At 43.4% G+C, this 14043-nt stretch overlaps 1 long non-coding RNA gene across 1 annotated transcript; it reads left to right on the forward strand.

Moving 5' to 3' along the window:
- The first annotated feature begins 2501 nt into the window (after positions 1–2501).
- LOC119031437 lies at positions 2502–4507 on the forward strand. The gene is made up of 2 exons (XR_005078594.1): positions 2502–2803; positions 4245–4507. It is a non-coding gene; the product is annotated as an uncharacterized LOC119031437 (long non-coding RNA).
- The last annotated feature ends 9536 nt before the right edge of the window (positions 4508–14043 follow it).

A 14043-nucleotide genomic window follows, 5' to 3' on the forward strand; every position in this document is an offset into this window, starting at 1 on the left:
AATGAAAATTTACATTTCAAAAGGCAAAATCACCATTATAACCCAGATTTAATGCCTCACTGTGTGGAAATACAGTAAAATACAACATTTGTGGTACAATTAAATAAGACGGTAGGGCAGCTGTGGCTCAGGTTTAGAGCCAGCATCTTGTTATGGGAAGGTCGTTGGTTCGATTCCCCTGGTCCTCACGGCGATGTGTACTTGGGCAAGATACTGAACCTCCAAAACTGCTCGGCACCTTGCATGGCAGCCACCGCCATGAATGTATGTATGAATTACTGTAAGTGGTTTGCTAAATGTCCTAAAATGTGAAGATATGCTCACAGTCTCCATGTTTCCTGTTTACATGTTGGCTGACTTGGTTCACTTGGAGTTTTGCTTCAAAACCCTCCTTTTTATTGTCACTATAAAGAAGTCCAGCAGAACAGCTGGAGTTATCATGCATTTTTTGTCTGCCCAAGATTGTATCGATTCCTCCGAGAGTTTCTTTTTTATGATTGCTGCAATTTGTATTTTTCAAAGCAAATTTTCTACACCAAAACACCTTTGAAAGACACAAATTACCTCTTTCTTCACAGCAGTACAACAGATTATTTCATACATTCCATATATCAAAGCTGATTCTGAGTTTTGTCTCTAAACATTTAATGTTATTTAAATGCAAAGAGGTTTATGTTACTGTCATTACTAGTTTGTCTGCTTCTTTGTTTCTTTGTTTGTTTAACCATGGACACATGCTAATAAGCTAGCCTGTGATAAGCTCCCGTGCTAGCGGTGTAAACACCGACGCTCCCGGGGTGAGAGCTCTCAGTCTGGGCCGCTAGCTGCAAGGCTAACGCTCCGTAATTGTGTGCACGGAAATAATAGACAGCCCCATGTCTACTGACGTGAATCTAGCTTTTTGAAATCTTATTCTTGTAATCTTATCCGCTCTATGTCCTGGTCCTTCCCTACGAATATCCGTTTCTTATCTTACTCGTGCCTGTGTAGCATGAAATCGTTCGGTGTAGTTTGCAGCATTGTACTGTCTTCCTTCTTCTCCCCCCCCCCCTTTTGTTGTGCACTTCTTCCTGGTAGAGCCCAGTTAATTGCACATCCCTCATTACCATGTATTGGAAGAGAGAGCTCCCTCTGAGCAAGTCAACTGCGCCGTAGACGGTTTTTCAAAGCTTTCAGAAAATCCTTTTCTGCCGGAGAAGAAAAGGAGGAGGAGGAGGAGGGGGTTCAAGCTCCACCTGATCTTTGACCTCCAGCTATGATTTCCACAAACGGCTTCGCAGATTTCTAACTGTCGGGTACGAGAGTATTGGGAGACAGTGTGTTCGGAGGAGGCGGTTCTCTCAGCCGGCCTGTTTTTATCCCGTGTCTCCACAGCGAGCCTGTGACGGTTGTTGTGCTCAGTCAGTAGTCCCAGCGGTGGGAATAGAGTGGATGTGACCCCGAAGACTGAGCAGCATCTGTTAACCCCCTGATCATTGCTTCTATCTTGACGGCTGGGCCGGAGCGAAGTCTGCCCAGTCATGCGGGACCCTGCCAATAGATTCAGCAGACTATGGTAATGAGCCCCGAAAAAAAAAAAAAAGGATTCCCAAGCTTAGCGCTGTCACTTTGACGACTCCAAAATTAACACCGCACTCGAAATCCCCAACACCTGCATAACATTTAAAGATAGAAGGAATATGTGAGTAATGCAGGGTACAAGAAAATGAATGTAACCCCTCTTGTCAAATGTAATTAGTAGCGTAGTGGCACAGATATGGCGTGATGAATGCTTTTGAAAAGAAATGACTGCTGCAGTGAGGGAACTCTATTTCGCCCTGATAACAGTGTCCTGTGCGCCTTTGCAGATGGAGCTCTCTGTCTGTGGGTATAATAGAGTTCTCAGCTAGAAGGGGGCTTCGTATACTACAAAACACTTTCCTTTCACACGCCACCGCCATGCGAGGTGCTATGTCAGGAGAGAGCGTGGGGGAAATTAGCATTTTTTTTTTTTCCTTGCGCACAAACAAACCTTTCATGCAGTCTGTGACATGTTGTCCCGTACTTTTACCTCCACATCTCTCTCTCTCCTCACTGTTTCTCCTCTCCGGCTCTCGTTGCGCCCCTCCCTCTCCTTGACCTTCTCTTTTCATTAGTCAGAGTGCGTCTCATGCCCCTGAGCATGCTGATAGTGCACTGCTCCAAGGCTGCATTTATCAAGATGATAAAGCACTCTCAGACAACAGCCAAGTATCTCAAGGCTAGCGGCCGCGCTACCTGACAAGTGACAACAAGTCACACAAACAGCCCCACCTCCAATCCTCCTGATCGCCCCCTCCTCCTCCTCCTCCTCCCCCTCCTCCCACCACCACCTCCTCCTGCTCTCGCCGGGCATATATCATGCCACGGCGGTCACAGGTTGTTGCCTTATGTCACACCAGGGCCCTAATGAGTAGTTAAGCGCAGGCGAAAGGCGGGGCATGACGGCACAAGACAACTGATCGGTCCCCCCCTCGCTTGCACACCCACTTGGCCTGCACACACAGCAAGCAGACGTCCATCGCACCGCTCGCCCTGGATTCAGCAGCATCCTGTTAAACCGTGCAGCCTCTGAGTCACGGAAAAAAATGCAAGTCTCGCCACTTTAGCTTCGGCTTTCATCTTCGCCGGCCGCTCACCTCGCTCCCCTCAATCCGAGGGCTGTTTTTCCACTCTAAGTCATAAAGGCAGCTCTCTGCCTTGAGAGAGCAGGGGGCTCTGCTCGGCAATCACTGCTCAACTGACAAGGCGGATGACAGGGAAGTTATGTTGTTCTCTTCAAAAGGTATTAGCAATTGTTCTAATGGGAGGCAGCGGGCAATTTTGACAGCTGTGGGTTTTTTCTTCCCTCTCTCTGTCTCACTCTCTCTGTCTGTTTCTCTCTCTGTCTCACTCTCTCTGTCTGTTTCTCTCTCTCTCTCACTCTCTCTGTCTCTTTGTCTCTCTCTCTCTCTCACTCTCGCTCTCTGTTCTTTTCAAGTCACCATTAAATTTCGTTCGGACGTCATTTTTTCACATTAAAACACGTGTTCAATTAGAAAACTTAAAAGTATATCGTTCACAGATTGTCATTTTTAATGAAAAGGCTTAAAAGGCAATTTTACTTTATTGCGTCAGCATTTGATTTCTTTTGTTCCTTCCGGCTAAAAATGTGCTTCTTGCTTCGCCTTCCTCTCTCCTGCATGCTCTCTCTCTCTCTCAGACACACACACACACACACACACACACACACACACACACACTCAAGAATAAGCAGAATATGAGTAGAGTGAGTTAGACCCTGTCCGTGCACAGTTGCTGGACTGCACACATTTATGTTTTGTTTTGTTTGGTTTTTTTTTGGCTCTTGTGCTTTTATCACATTTATCGTCCTTTAATCATCCGAGACATTCTTACTAAAAAAGAATATGTATATTTACTTTTAGTGTGAAACTCACAGACTGAAATACAATTTAAGACTCAGCAGGGCATTTGGGTTTTATTGCCAAGAAAAAAGGAACAATCTGTTGTAAGTGAAAATACGGAGCATAGTTTCCATTGAAGCAGTGTTGTTCTGAAGAACCACTCTGAAACTGCTGTAACGACAGCAATCCACAGTAAGACCACGTCTCCTAGAAATTATGTTTGTATATTGCCAAATTGTGGTCACAACTATGTTGCAGTTGCCGTCCGGATTATGTTCAGACGCAGCGTCTCCTTGAGTGAATCAAAAGTAGCCTGCCGGTACGCAGGAATCCAGGGTTCACATCCACGTCTGTGGTTTTAGATCAAGATCCCAGAAGGGGGTCATAACTATGTTCCCACATTTCTTGTACATTTTCAAAATTAGGATTTGTGTTCCTACACGTCCCTTCAATTTAAGATTTTTTGGAAGCGCTTAATAGTAAATGACTGAATGAATGAGTAATTGGTTAGGATTGGGGGTTAGGGTAAGGAACTGTGGGAACATAGGGCTTAATTTTGGGGGGGAAAAAAAAATCTTAGAAATGTGGGAACATAAGCACAACAGAAGCACTTCGGTTCTGTGAGCAAAAAATATCATTATATTTAAACGTCTGTGCCCTGCCAGTGCCGGAACATAACCATAACCATAAAAAAAAAGCTGAAGGATTTTTCAAACATTTTTACGTTATTTAAGAACGTCTCCTCATTATGTTGATGGAAAAACTTAATTAAGTCCCAACTGTGGTTCCTTCAAAACCTATTTGCTGCAAAATTTGTTACAGGATGTCCACAGTGAGGGCGGTAAAAGGCAATGGCTAGCAGAGGAGCTCACCGCTGCAGGATGAGATCAGGGGCTACACAGAAACGATGGAGGACCTCTTTGAAGTGTGTCTCGTTGTGGAGGACGGACGGCCGCTCCATTAGTTTTTTTTTTAACCTTCTGCTGGGGTCACTGGGTCAATAAAGCTCTTCCAACAGCGCTGTAATTTTGAGCTGCGGCTTTGGAAACATTATTTTAGACAGTATTTACAGTTCTTCCCGTGGATTTCAAAACAGAGAACCCACGACTGAGGTCAATTGGCGCTCAAAGCCCTTTTTTCTCGATTCACTTCACCAAAGGACTGTCCAAATAATCAGAGATCCTCATGCTGCTGAGTCCACTGTAGTCTCCTTTGTGATAATTCCTCACCTACACTGAATTGCTTTCAATCTCTTGGATCTCTTCTCTAAAGCCTTTGTGGGAAAATGTTTTTTTTTGTTCTGTAGCGTTGTCATGTTTGCTTCATCTGCTGGATGAGTTCCGTAAAAGACATCAGAGCTCTGCCCAAAAAAAAAAAAAAAAAAAAATCAATGTCCTGTTAAAGGCAAATATTGAAGAATAAAACCAGAAATCTTTTCTTGCTTTCAGTCTCTGATGTCTGAGTTCATGATTGCCACGTGCCCTCCATCTAACCTCCTTTTATATGCGTACAAATGTGCTCTCCAGCTCTGCTCCGTCACAGCTTTTCACTTGCACAAGGTTGTTTCGCCGTTCCACATGGTATCTCGCTGTGCGGATGCTGCTTAGCTCTCACCTGCGTCAGTCCGGCTGCATGTGAACTAGGCGCCAAATCAGAGCCTGCGAAACTTCTCAAGGGCCTCACGGAAACATCTCAGGGTTGGCGACCATTTTTTTTCTTGCCTTTAATAATTGCAGCTTTAACATCACTATGTGCGTATGACATGCATGCAGCTTTGTCCTTGCTCAATCTGATCTCTCGGTTTACTCCTCAGAATAAACCCATCTCGGTCTGCACGGTGCCGTTCTGCACTTTGCATCGCCAGCTGCATTTATTTGTTTTCATGCTTCACTATCTGCTTTAATGTTCCTCCACTGTGAGGCCTTGGGTTCCTAATAGCCTTCTTGTGTTAGGCTCTATGTAACAGGCAACAGAAAGCACGATCTGAACCCCCGGTTTTTATCCTCAAAACAACAACAGCAAAATAAAAAAAGCAGCGCTCACTTGGTTTATTGTGGCTTCTCCTTATGCTTGCACGCAAGACACTGACATTATGGTAAGACTCACAACAACGCTGAGTAAACATCATTAAAGGAAACCCTCTCTCTCGATGGCGGCACCCAGATTTAAAAGCTGACGCGACAAAAAAAAAAAAAAGACAGAGATGCAGCAAAGTTTGGGCTGATGAAATATAGAGATTAAGAGTTTTCCCCAACTGATCCAAAGCCTCGCCCTCTTCTGCCACAGCGTCAGTGAGCCTGCTGCCTAAAAATGTAATTCTCATTCATATTCATAAAAAGATCAAATGAGAGTCACGTGTCACATTTCATACGCGCCGTGCAAACATCCGCTCTCTCTTTTTTTTTTTTTTTGGCGTTCCTTCACCGTAAAAGACGCAAAACAAACGTGACTTCTCCTCATTTTTCTCATGTCTTCTTTTATCCAGCGCCGACCGCTCGCTGTGTAAACAATATTAACAATAACCTCAAAGATAAAATGCGGTACATGGGGGCCCACTACTGTGACTCGGAGCCGTGACATTTCCAGTGATTGATTTATTTTTAGTTCTGCCTTGTTGATTTCCTCAGAGGTCTCTGTTTGTGTGTGTGTGTGTGTGTGTGTGAGTGTGTGTGTGTCTTTGTGCACCGTCGCTGGATACACGACATCACACAGATCCCCCCCGTAAGTGATTACCGACTTGAAATGGTAGCAGTGCGCTGCTATATTCACGGGAGGAGGCGCGCCGGTCGAGGTTCGAACCCGCGCTCCTCCCTGCAGCAGCCAATTATCCGCGTGCCCTCGAGCAAACAACTTCACACCCAGACCCCCTCCAGCAAAGCAGTCGGGGAAAAAAAGCCTGATTGTTGTAAGGAGCTCCCAGGTGTGATTGTGTATGAAGCTTGACGTAAAAAAATATATATATATCTGTAAATCTTCCCCTGAAAAAATAAAGCCTGTCAAAGAATAATGGAGGCTGTTGTTCTATTCTGAGCTTGGCCTGTTCATACTGTAACCACTGGTGCCTAGCTGAGGCCGGGACCTTGACTTTGACCTCGCTGAACGGCCTCAGAGCAACGATCAGCTTCACGCGAGCATCCGGCCTGCTCTTACCGGGAAGGGGGGGGGCTCAATTTCGCTGAGAGGGCAGGAGCTTATGCATGAATGTATTCTTGACCTGGCTGAACTTTTGCCGAGGTTTGCTCATGAAGAATTTATTAATGTTCGCCTTTACCTGCTCTCAAATAAGTCAAAAGCAAAAGAAGGAACACCGTGATTGTTAGCTCCCGGAGCACAGCAGAGGAAAAACCGCTCAAGGATGCTTCAACACGAGGCCAAAAGAGGGGGGTCGTAGATTAAATCAGTGAGGCCGTGATTAACGGTCAACCATCTCCTCCACAGTGGCCCCGCCATGGATGACCCCCCCCCCAACACACACACACACACTCTTCCAAAAAATCCAATTCAAATGCTACCTGACACAAATGATCCATTACTGTTGAATGATCCTTCAGACAAAGCGGGATTAAAGTATTATTTCAATATGACCTTATAATGGCTTTCAGGGATTCAGTGAGAATTTTGCTGAGAAAATAAAGCAGATTCTGTCGGCTATTGTTTCAGCTACCTGAGAGCATCCAGCCAAGCAGCACTGTTGTATAATCCCCCCGTAGGTGCAGCATATGTTTTGCTAACTGGATTACTTCATACTGTTAGGTGAGATGGTTTTGTCGTGTCGTGTGCCGCCGCCAAGTTCTCCAGCCATGACGGATTAATCGTTGACGCGGCTGCGATCGTGCCCCACACCGCCGTATCGATTTCACCATTAGCCTCACAGACGAATCACCGGAAAACATGGCAGCGTGACCGGGAGGATGATCTAGTTCACACACATACATCCACTTGTTTACTTTCATCGTTGTGAGGGAAGATGGTGGCGCAGCAGGTAGCTACATGAAAAAAAAAGAACATTTTATCTATAAGAAAAACATTTAGTAGCCCCCAAGGCCAGATCACATTTTTCACATTACATGTTATGGCAAACAAAGACAAATACCGCAGCAAATACTCCTCAGACTCGTACTTTGATGGAAATACAACAGAAGAATTTGCCGTGCAACCACACAGACACAGATTTAGGTATGTGTAGGCAGGCATGAAAAAAAAAAGAAAAAAAAAGGAGGGGGATGCTCTCATGAAAATGGAGTTTTAAAGCAACGAGCAAGAGGGTTTCTGCAAGCGATGCGTAGCTCAGCAGTAGTCGGTCAAACTGTGAAGAGGGTGTGACATTCGCAGCAAACAGAGAACACAGAGTTTCCTCACGGATTTCCACTTTAAGGTTAAAACTTTGACAAAAAAATATAAAACGCTGATTGGATACGCGCACGTCCTCTGAAATCCCGAAGAATCCCCGCTAACCCTGCCTGAAAACCAAGGGATCAAAATTCAATAAGGAGAGGGACAGTGGCATTTTGAGCTCGAGCCTCGGTGCCGGGTGGCTGTGCAAGAAGTGCAGCCAGAAGCTGAGAGGTGAGCAGGATGCAGCAAGAAAGGCAGGTGGAATAGAGTGACCCGGGGGCTGGAGCGGAGCGGGTGGAGGTGGGTGGGGGGTGATAATAAGGAATCCATGTGACTGACACAGAGTGATGGGCTTACCTGGCCATGAATATTTCAGACAGCACTGAGGTGTGTTATTACAGCTCAGTGGGAGCACTCACAACATGGGGCAAGACATGTGGCATCACAAGATAGCACTGAGCACACACACACACACACACACACACGCACACACACGCTCACAAACAATGCAATTTTTTCCATCATTCAGAAGGGAACACATTTCAGATTGCTTATTCATGTCGAATAGGTGAATGGCAAAATGTTTTCATCAACAAACTAACAACGGCATCTTCCACCGACATGCTCCCCTTAAATCGATACGCCAGCTAATCAATAAGCAGGGAAAGGTTTATACACTAGCGCGAGCGCCGTCTCTGCGAGTGGAGAGACTAGAATAAATCCATGTGCAGCATTTTGCCTGAGTTGGAACAGTCCCTCATGCCAAGAAGACGATTAAATAAATATTCTGTTTACATGGACTGGCTGCCCAGGGGTCTGCAAACTAGTACAGCAAAAGCAGCTTCACTCAGCCAGCTAACAATCCAGAGCCCTCTGGCCATTCTCATATATTCCCCTCCATTATTTCACCAGCGCCTGCCTCTCGAGCCACCATCTCGTTTACAAAACTGCGTCTGGAGATGAGACTGTCATGGAGCGCTATGATGGGGAGGGAGGGGGGAGGGAAGGGGGAGGCAGGAGGGAGGAGGTCACTGTGCTGTTTTTAGAGAACCCCTAAAAAGCTTTCGAGAAATGCACTTTAAATAAATCCAGGGTGGCGGGAGCAGTGTTGTATATGAAGAAGGCTTCAAATCAGATGCCCACAGCATTCATACAGCACATGGACAGAGCTCATGGGGAAAAAAAAAAAAAAAAAGTGGTGCAAACAATTGTGCAGCATATAAATTATGGCCTTGGTTTTTCCAGGCTTGAGTGTTTTTCCAAGGCCTAAGAAGGAGGAGCTGCTTCGCTCAGATCTAAAACAGCACGCTAGAATCATAACCGTCATCAACTATTTTCTTGACGTGGTGTTGAATCGGAAGCCCACTTCCTCTCGAGCCATCGCCAGGGTATTACACATTCAGGAACGGTTCCTCGTTCATGGTAACTTCCAACACCTTCCAACATAGACACCTGAGACAACAGCGAAGCCCCCCTCCCCACCGAGCAGGGAACAGCCAGTCTTATGCATTAAACATCATCCCTTAGTTATTCATCAGAAAAGGACGCGCATTAACCTGTGCACAACCTGAACACCATTAATATTCAGCAGGTAGTGCCGTGTGTTTTTGAACGGGTCCAAAAATAAAAAAAACGGTGCGACTTCAGCGCGTGCTTGACTGGTAATTAAGACGTGCCCGTCCTGCAGCCACTCATATGATCACAAAAGTGCGCCCGTCGGCAAAGGCGTTACTCTCGTGACCTCCATTTGCATCTGGTGCTTGAAACTTGTCGCCAATATGATTTTTTTTTCTTTCTTTTTTTCAAAAATGTAGTCAGCTCTAGATTTTCTCACTTAAAGCCCCCCGAAGACCGCCTCTTCATTTGGTAAATACACTGAGCTTGTTTTATTCATATCAACATAACTTTATTCATAGATAATGCAGAGCTGAGGGGAAAAAAACAGCGGGAAGTATTGATGTTTCTCACAGTGGCTCAGTCATGTCTGAAGGCCAAAATCGAAAACTTGAAACATCTGAATTATCAATATGTTCTTCAGTTGTTCTTGTTGCTGATGATACGTTAGTGAGATTTACAGCAGCACACAGAGATGCTTAATGAGTGGTATGGAAATCAGTGGGGATGGAATCACTTCTCACGTAAACACGGTATGATTTCATTCCTTAAATTCATTTTGCGGAAGCCTTAAACGGTGATGGGTCCAACAGATTTCTTCTCTTTTCAGCGATAACAAATCCAGTTCTAAGTGTTTTCTGCACGATCATGACTTATTTACATCATTATCACCTAAACAAATAATGCAAATGTAGTTTTAGCAGATGCATCTTTGTCGGGTGGGGTTTGGGAGTTTTCCAAAGCAAACAACATGAACTAAATTGTAATTTCTTTTGCCAAATGACAATAGGTACACTTGTTAAGATGTCATGTATGTATGCTAGCACGGCACTGCTGATTGAATACACAGACATTAAGCTTTAACAAATAATTACTTTATTTATTTTGTTATTGTTTTATTTAACACTTATTCCATGATAAAGACATAAATAACTGAAATTTAACTTGTTATTGTGGGAAAATTGAGGAAACACTGTGTTCGACCCGTGAACATCTGCTTGCATGAATTTACATATCCTAAGATGTAGACATTAAAGGGATATTCCGGTGTAAGTTTAATCCATGGTCTAAACTTTGAGGGATAAGAGAGAATGACATCTGTTGTTTTCCTGTAGAAACAACACTTATTCAACAATTATGACATCAATAACTTGTGATCTTGAGAAAACAAATAAAATTGAACTTGTTATCATGGGAAAATGGAGGAAATAATATGTCCAACCCACGTGGGCTCGCATATATTTAAACGAATAAATAGTGACACTTTTTTTTTAATACATCCTAACCCTAACCAAACCTAACCCTTATATATTGTCTTCTTCCAACGGCCACAGACAAACAATTAGGCTTATTGGTGAAAAAAAATGAATAAAATTACCTGTAATAATATTGGACTCCATCTCACCTATCTCTCTATCACAGGAAATTCCTACTGAGAATAAAAGTGACCCTTCTAGTGCGACCTGGCGGGACTCTGAATGATGTGATGGTTAAAACAACTGAATCAGAGGCGGCTGCCCATCCTGTGAGGAAGGTTCCCCACAGTACTGGAACTACTATTTCTGTTGACTTACCGGTTTACTCTGAGGATGTTATTCAGCCGTCGGGATTCGCCGCACATTTCAGAGTACCTAGAATGGAGCCTAAGAGGCACCCTAACACCCACAGGAAAATCAAAGATTCAGGTAGAGAGCTTCCCAGGAGCAACCTGTCATCACATATATGAAATCTCAAAAAAAGGTTAAACCTGCAAAGGAGGTGCGCGACGTGATTCTCTTGGTGGGGCTTAGAAACTGTCTGAAGCGTCTTCTTCCAACAAAAATATATGATTTTCTTAACAATATTAATAGTCTTCATTATCAGGTGACTCAGGATAATGTCCACTGAACACCCAGCACAGCCAGAATGATTTTACATGTTTGGATGGATCAGTTAAACTTGTAGGAGTCAAACCTTCCTCCTCTTTTCTATAGACGTGGACTCTCTTTACACCAATATAAACACAAAGCGAGGTTTAGCAGCCATTAAAACGGCCCGCGGTTAGACAGACCGGATGATGAAATTCTAGAGTTGTTAAATATTACTTTAACAAGAAATGATTTTGAGTTCAATAACAAGCATTATCTTCAAACGTGTTGTTGTGCGATGGGAAGAAATTACTCACCCGCGTATACGGATATCTATGGCCGAGTGGGAAAGGACTGCATTCACTAAGTGTACCAATTTTTACGTTACCTGGATGATATTTTTGATATTTTTTTCTTTCAATGAATTTGTGACAATACTCAACTCCCATCAGCCGCAAATAAAATTAAAATGTAATTTGCAAAGTGTGAAATTTCTAGACACGGAAGTGTTTTTCACTCCAGTTTTAGGCGGTGTTAACAAGAGACTTGCCACAAAAGTTTACTTTAAAGCTACTGACAGACACACACTCCTACATAAAACTAGCTATCATCCCCAGCACACGTACCATGGGCTAATCAAAGCACAATTAATTTGCTTTCATAGTATCTGCACTTACCCAGATGATGTAGAGGAGGCCACGCAGAGGGGTTATTCTAAACGTTTCCTTCGGAACATAACAACAGAAGTCGCTGTAATATTAAAAGAGGGCAGAGGAGAGCCTCCCGCTCATCCCCATGGTTGAGACATTCTCCCATCATTTGGGAAAATGTGATGCCACGCTTAGGGCCAACTTGAAACAAGCTCAGGAGGCAGACCAACCACTCACCGGATTTAGAATAATTACAGCACACAGGAGGAATAAAAAACGTAAAGGATATGTTAGTTAACACAGCTTTTAGACAAGAAAAAGCTGAAGGATGATCCGTGGCTCCTAACACACACAGTCCTTTTATCTTCAATGCGGGCTCAGGGTCGGGTCACCCAATCAGGCAGTTTCAAACAGCACAAACAACTAATGTAATTTACGCAATGCAGTGCCAGCACTGTAAGCTTCTATACATTGGGGAGACAGGAAGAACTTTGAGAATCTGCATTTATAAACATCTGAATCAAATCCAACATGCCAGTAAGGAGACAACGTTATATGCCCATTTTACCTGGTATGGCATACAGAACTTTAAATATATCGGCCTAGAGAGTGATCCACTATGGAGCCTGAATCAACATAAACGCCATGAGCATATGATGATTCGGAAACTGTCTATGATAGCACCAAAAGGCTTGAATGAAAAGCCGTAGATTACTTAGTAATATCCACTGTGTAGTGTCTTCTTGCTGATAATGCTGAGCTGGCTCTTCTCTCTTTTCTTTTTTTAATGATACGGTGGCAGTGTGACACATATTGCTGGATTTCAGGTGGTACAGTAGGATTAGTAAACTCGATCCTGCAGATGGAGCCTTGATGTGTGTTAGGTACGATGTCCTCAAGAGAAGGTATTCTATTAATTATACACCCTTTCATTATTTTGATTATTTATTTTCTTATTTATTGATTGATTTAGGTTAACATGATTTCATTTGCAGGAATTCACATCCAATTGTACATTTGAAATATTGATTCATCTAATTTGTTATTCTTATCGGTGTGACTTATGGTATGCATGATTATTTTTATTCATATGGTATCCTGACAAATGATTTCCTGAATTAATTTTGATTTATTTCATTTTATTTATTCTCAAAACAATGGCACTTATAATTTATATTTATGATTCTTGTTGTCTTACTTTATTTTGTTTCCTTATTTTTGGTGTTGCCAGTTGTTGCTGAGCCAGCGCCGTATTGGAACCCATATACATTACATACCCTAACCCTATGATAATGTTTTGAGTAAGTATCACTTAAGACAGCCACTTTCTTGGCAACTTTATACTTTGTTAAATTGACTAAGTGTTAGATATGGCTGAGCATGTGCTCAACTTTGCATCGGGGTAATGGCTTAGAAAGCTGATAAAGGCAAAAGTAAATGTAGACACAGGCCATTTAATGGGAGGCGAAATTTTCATTTTTGATGCTCTGTATGTGCTACACACATAAGTGAACATGTAAACACCATAATGTTCAGTTGGAGCTAATGCAGTGGGGGGTTAAGTGCTGTTTAATAGCACCTGGTACCGTGTTTGTTGATGGAGAGTGATTCCACTCGGGGATTAAAATGAATCATCCCCCCCAATGAAAACGTCTGGGCAAATGTTCCCATTCAGCCCGTCATACGTACCTGTGGTCCGCTCTGTCCTACACACACATGAAACGATTCCAGTGATCAACAGATAAATTCCAGACGTTATCACTGCAGCAGCTTTTTGTGCTCACATAGATGTTAGAGAAATATTTATACGTCTCTGGAAAGTCCAAACTCAGCCAATTTAATTATTCAGTGCGTTTCTGGGAAAGCAAAATGATAGTGCGGGTCCTGCCAGTGGAACAGAACTGGAGGGGGGGGTGGGGAGAAGGAAAAAAAAAGTTAATGAAGCTCACCTGTCTGGTAGAAATACAATTCTACGGCTGAACCGGTTAGCTTTTGAATCGTGCTGGCAGGCACAGAACTCATTGGTTTGCGACTGGGGAGAGATCCTCTAAGGAAGCCGCCGTCTTTGCTAGCATGGAAAAAAAAAAGCACCTGTAAAATAGCCAAGCAGGTGTACAATCAACGTGTGTGGAGTGTTCTCGCCGAGCAAATTTTTTACACCTGCCAGAATGTAAT

The sequence above is a fragment of the Acanthopagrus latus genome, chromosome 13 (genome assembly GCF_904848185.1).
Source record: "Acanthopagrus latus isolate v.2019 chromosome 13, fAcaLat1.1, whole genome shotgun sequence".
Classification (NCBI taxonomy): Eukaryota; Metazoa; Chordata; class Actinopteri; order Spariformes; family Sparidae; genus Acanthopagrus; species Acanthopagrus latus.